Source organism: Anopheles merus, chromosome 3R (genome assembly GCF_017562075.2).
Source record: "Anopheles merus strain MAF chromosome 3R, AmerM5.1, whole genome shotgun sequence".
NCBI lineage: Eukaryota > Metazoa > Arthropoda > Insecta > Diptera > Culicidae > Anopheles > Anopheles merus.
The window spans coordinates 39,326,928-39,332,927 of NC_054084.1; positions in this window are offsets into that span (position 1 = coordinate 39,326,928).

Sequence of the window (6,000 nt, forward strand, 5' to 3'; positions counted from 1 at the left end):
TACATGATTGCAAACCTCAACTGAATGCTTGCATAATTCTACTACCGGTTCGAAACATTCTATTACACGATTGAACTATTCCATAATATGACTCGAAACCCTGTAACACATTTCATGCATACCATCCTCCACTTAAATCGCCGCACAACTTGCTTTGGTTGAAACGCATCTTCAAACGTCCAGTGGTTATTTAAACCACTCGCTATTTAAATTAATCAATTAATCTGCCCGAATGTTTTGGTATCATAAACCAGTACTGCTAGATCCGGCAGAACTTGGGATCAATCCATGTATCTTTTTCATGCATTCATGTAGGAAATAGGAGACAGTTGTCAGTTGCCAGACAAGGGATGTGAGACGATTGTCAAAGAATGAATTTAGAATCACATATTTCAGGTATTAAGGGAATATTGGCATCGACCAGTGTAGGTTGTCTAGAATAGAGAAACTTTTTTGGTATGCTTGAATTTGTTTTTCAATTTCTTTTGTTTTGTATCAGTTGTCTTTTTTGTGGTTTAGCAAACGTGGCCGAGACATTCTGATCCCACAAGTACTTAACAGTAGTGTACATTTTTAATATTTTACCTTAACCCGTTAAGAAAACGGAGAAAACAAAAATGTGTCACGATGAAATAAAACGTCGTTTTCAGCTAGTGATCCGTTGAAATTGCGTGTAAGCGACAAAGTAAGCGATACTTACTTACTTATTTATCCGGCGCTACAACCGCTTTGCGGTCTTGGCCTGCCTCAGGAGTGTCCGAAACCGCTCACGGTCTCGCGCCTTCGTCTGCCAGTCCGTTATCCCGGCCTTAATGGCGGACGCCTCCACGCCATCTTGCCACCTCAATTTGGGCCTACCACACCTCCTCTGTCCTTGTGGACGGCCTAAAAAGACTTTATGGGCTGGGTCGTCCGTTTCCATGCGTATAACATGGCCAGCCCACCGGAGCCTGGCGAGCTTTATACGCTGCACGACAGTGAGGTCGCCGTACATCTCGTATAGCTCGTCATTATAGCGGCTCCTCCATTGTCCTTCCACACATACGGGGCCAAGTATCCTTCTGAGCATCTTCCTCTCGAACGCGGCTAAGAGGGTTTCGTCAGATTTGGACAGTGTCCATGTCAACCAAACCTAAAATCATTCAAAATCTTTAATCATAAATTCACATCATAATTATAAAGTAAGTAAGTAATCATGTTTATGTTATGGTGAGAGAGAAGGTAGATAAATTTGTTTAATTATAAGTATTTCATTTGCTCGACGTGAGTGTCATAAAGATTTTTTCGTTAACACTTGTTATTTCATAATTAAATACAGTGGTTAAATTCACTATTCTTTGTGAGAAACTGATCTCGATGGCCAAATGCTATGGTTATGTTCTACTGTTTTTAAACAAAGATGCAGAGATCGAATAGGAGCGGGAAAGTTTATATTTGAGTTGTTGAAACTATATTACATGTCATAAATTCCTTTCAATAATGCTCTAAATAAGCACATGACAAATAACACACTCCGTTATGTTTTTCAAATATTAAAATCAAAATTCGTAATAAATATAAACGTAAAAACAAAGATCCTTTAAACAATACGACTTTTTTGAATCGCTCTTCCTGAATAAAAACAAAGAATCCTTGTTTTTGCTTTTTATTAATTAAATATGAATTGAATAATATTTTATTAAAAAATTAATTGAAATGGAAGCAAAATACATTACTTGAAAGCTAATAAAATCCTGAAACAAGACTGTTCTTCAACTCATTACTAATAAATGCAACACAATGTCAATTTCCATCTATTTCTTTGATCTTTTCATCGTTTGCTTTCTATTGTTTCTCTAGTCACCGGATTGCTCTCCTTGATGGTGTATATTGCTGTCGCGGGATGGACGGTCGCCACGCCATGGTACGACAATGCAAAATCAAAACCGGAAAAGCTCGTCCTAGCTCTGACAGCATCACAGTTCGGAGCTTTTATTCGGGGATTGTTCATTCACACGATTGAACGTTGGGTTACGTTCGTTAGTTTCCCGTCAGTTTGTCTTTGGCCGCAGTCTGGAATGATTTTATGCTTCATGTTGTCTAAAAGGGATAAATTTTATGATGTTATTTGAATCGTAAACACAAAATGTGTGAATGCATGTAAGCTGATTTCTTTAGATTTCTGGGATTTAGTTAAATTTTGTTTATGTGATCTGTTTTAGTGGTTTAAGAATAGTTTAATTTCTGATACCAATGTATACCGTTGATACAGACCGGTGTGATTTAATGCTTACAGCTTCTGATACTTATCATGTATTAACACGGCTTTAAAACATGCATGATAACATGCTCATGTTTGTCAGTAAAATCATTCCATCAAGGGCATGTGTGTGTGTGTGTGTGTGTGTGTGTGTGTGTGTGTGTGTGTGTGTGTGTGTGTGTGTGTGTGTGTGTGTGTGTGTGTGTGTGTGTGTGTGTGTGTGGTGTGTGTGTGTGTGTGTGTGTGTGTGTGTGTGTGTGTGTGTGTGTGTTGTGTGTGTGTGTGTGGTGTGTGTGTGTGTGTGTGTGTGTGTGTGTGTGTGTGTGTGTGTGTGTGTGTGTGTGTGTGGTGTGTGTGTGTGTGTGTGTGTGTGTGTGTGTGTGTGTGTGTGTGTGTGTGTCAAGAAAAGTGGGTTAATATATCAAACATACGCCAAAGAAGCATGCACCCACTCGTTATGTTCAAAAATCTCCTACGTGCACAGTGGAACACCTTCAACGTAGACCTATTTCACTTAACGGGTTCAAGGAGGCCGGTGTGTTGGTTGAATATAAAAGCCCTGTTATACACGCATACATAATAAAGGCGCCAAAAGACCAACCTGGCAAACTACGACTACAGCTCGAACCATTATGCCAGCCAGCGTTTCGTGGCACAAGTGGAGCACAACACTTCACAACAAGTTCGTCTTTGTGCCGAGTATTAAAGGTGTCTTGGATTAACTCAGCAAAAAATATTCCACTACGACCAAAGTATGATGGCTACGTTCAGTCATGGGTGATTTTCTGCAGTGGTAAAAAGGGCAGAAAAAAAATTAAACGTGGTTTTACCTTCTCGTTGTTTATATTAATGTATGTCAATAATTATGCAGCTTCGTTTGCACCTACCACGGAAGTTTTGTTTTGTGAAGTGATTTTTGATTAAAATCTGAGCTTAGTAGGCTGTATCCCCTGATAATGTAAATGTATATTACAAGCCTCACATACCAGCAGTGCTTTATCGCGAATTTGTGGCACACAAACAAATGACCTTATGAGAAAGGCTGCATGCGCTTCTAACATACACAGCCTACCTGACGGCCAAGAACGACCATCCCGTGCCTGTATGAGGCGGGGGAAAAATAACCATTTATCATTTGCAAACTGCCACAGCAGAACGTGGCATCTTGGGGACGCGACAGTCAAGTGTAATCAAAAAGCGTCCAATTACGATATGCTCACTTCAGGGAAGACGTATATCGCGGTATGAAAAACAAGTACGTAATGATCCAGGAGAAAGCTATGCGCCAACGGAATGCGGATTATCAGCAACCCGCAAAATCCACCAAATAATTGCATCACAGTGCAGTGAGGTCAACGTTTTCAGGTATGATTTATGTGTGTTGAATGATAGCCCTGCAAAAAGTACACGCACAATGGTGAGCTTAGGGAGGTCTGTGTAGTGGTGTTGCGTTATTCATGCTACCGTGATGGGAAAGCGAAGAAGTAGAGATAGTTATTCATTTATAGCTACATAACCGTGATAAAACAGGAAATAAACCTCTAGGTGATTCAGTTTTTGTGTGGTGAGGATGATTCGCATGGTAATTGTTGCTCGCTATGAATAAGTGGCTAGCGGTTCTGGCCAAAAGTGCATTCCCGAATTCTTTAGGATCAATTGGGTATGTATATCTCGAAGAAAAGAAAAGGCGTCCTTTGCTATCCAACAGGGTAACGCGACGAACTAGAGTGGTGAGGTTTGTTCCTCTCATACATTCTTCGAGAAAACTGAATTCAGTTTTACTGGGCTGGTGGGAAAGTAACAAGCAAAAAGTCTTTGTTTTTGTTTACTTACAAAGGTACGGTTTCTGTATAGTGCGCAACTGACTTTGATGGTGTGGTATAACGTTGTTTTTTTTCTTTTTTTCAGTTTTCCATCATAAGTGAAGTGTAATCGACTTTGTCAAGTTTTCCTGTCTGTTATCTCTAACAATTTATTGCTCGCTGCTGTGTAAAAAGTGTATCGGAGAGTTAGAAGTGAAAAGTAGTGGCGTTTGACGAAAGCATAAAATCTAAAAGAGCATTATAACGGAAGCAGAAAATCTAAAAGTGCATCATAAAAATATCAACTCCTATAATATATAAAAGGTGCAAATCTTTTTGAGCAGAAGTTTAAAGCTCAAAAGAGAAAGAGCATCCTGTACAGTGTGATGATAGTACACCGTACAAACCATGTGTAGTGAGTACTAGTTGTACCAGTTTTGACTAATGGTACTGCAACTTATCGGCGTAATCGTTGATCCGCTGCAAATATTTTGGGTACTGACGAACAGTACTTATTAAGGTAAGGTTGCACGTAGTTGCACGCGCAAAATGACCGGAAATATCGTTTTATCTGTAGCCATACTGAGTTTATATTTGCCTAGCGATTCATAGATGAGCACTCTTAAGCTAGGCAAGTTTCATTTCATCCTCTCGAATCATAGAATTTTTCATAATTCCCAACAAGAAACCATAAAATTATTTTCTCATTCAGCTTTTATATGAAACTTCAAATGAAGATATTCGAATCACAAGCAATCTGAACAAAAAGATTCAAAGTGAAAGTCTTATTTGACGAAGGAAAATATTTTCACTACTAAGGGGAATGTGAGGGGGGGGGGGGGGTTTACGATATTTGCATATTTGCATGCAACAATTCCATAACTCATCCCCGCTAGACAATTCTTTAAACAATTTTCAATCTTCACAACCTACGGAAAACTTGTTGGTGCACCTACCGATAACCGCCAAACCAATTTAACAATACTGCGCAAGGACAGCCACACGCCAAACCAAATACTATTGTGACACTAAGAATTATGACGCATTAGACACTCCTCGGCTTTCACCTAAACCGTCGTACTTAAACGAACCATAACACGATGTACCGACTGAATGGGAAAATATTCCAAACAAGCTGAATGGCCTTGGAGTGAAAAAAGTTTGCATGTATTTTCATGTTGGCATGCATACGTAGGACTGACTATCCTGCTAAGGTAATAATAAGTCACTGAAAGCCAAAGCTCACTTTACTAGAGTACAGGCCTTGACCGACAACGGTTGTTGTGTCAAAGAAGAAGAGAAAAATTAAATTATCATGAATACTACAAAAATTGATGACTTATAAACACAAATAGGTGCGTTAGAGTCAACAAATGATGCTCACTGTAAACAACATATGCTTAGAGAAAAAATAGGTGGCAACGACTGTGTATGGGCCCTTTATATGAATCAATCAACCTCATCTACCGAGTTGGTTCCGGTTGGCTGGGGAGAGTTGCTTCGAGCCATCATGATAGCTTCTTGTTGTTATGTTGTTATTCGGCGCTACAATCGCTTTGCGGTCTTGACCTGCCTCAGGAGTGTCCGAAACTGCTCACGGTCTCGCACCTTCGTCTGCCAGTCCGTTATCCCGGCCTCACAGGCGAACGCCTTCACATCATCTAGCAACCGCAATTAAGGCCTACCACACCTTCTCTGTCCTTGTAGACGGCCTAAAAAGACTTTACGGGCTGGGTCGTTCGTTTACATGAGTACAATATGGCTGTACGACAGCTAGGTCGCGTGACATCTCGTATAGCTTGTCGTTATAAGGACTCCTGCATTGTATTTCCAAACAAATGGGGCCAAGCATCCTTCTGAGCATCATCCTCTTAAATGCGGCTGAGAGAATTTCACGAAAACAATCCTCGCAGCGCTCAGAGTATTAACTTAGCGCACACTACCAGGCACATAAAACTC